Consider the following 268-nt stretch of genomic DNA (forward strand, 5'->3'; position numbering starts at 1 on the left):
ATTGAAGTCATCAACAAAACCAGGAGTTGGTTGTTTTAAAAGATCAATAAAATTGACTTATTACTGGCAAAACTAACAAAAGAAAAGAAGGAAAAGACACAAACTAAATAAGAGATGAAACGGACAATGTCACAACAGAACCAACCAAAATAAAAAGGCTAACGTTGGAATATTAGGAAAAACTAAACTCAAACAAATATGAATACCTAGAGGAAATGGGCATATACTTAGAAATGCACAACCTACCTAAACTGACACAAATTGAAAC

Source organism: Elephantulus edwardii, unplaced genomic scaffold (genome assembly GCF_000299155.1).
Source record: "Elephantulus edwardii isolate Elephantulus edwardi_28Jun2011 unplaced genomic scaffold, EleEdw1.0 scaffold00168, whole genome shotgun sequence".
NCBI lineage: Eukaryota > Metazoa > Chordata > Mammalia > Macroscelidea > Macroscelididae > Elephantulus > Elephantulus edwardii.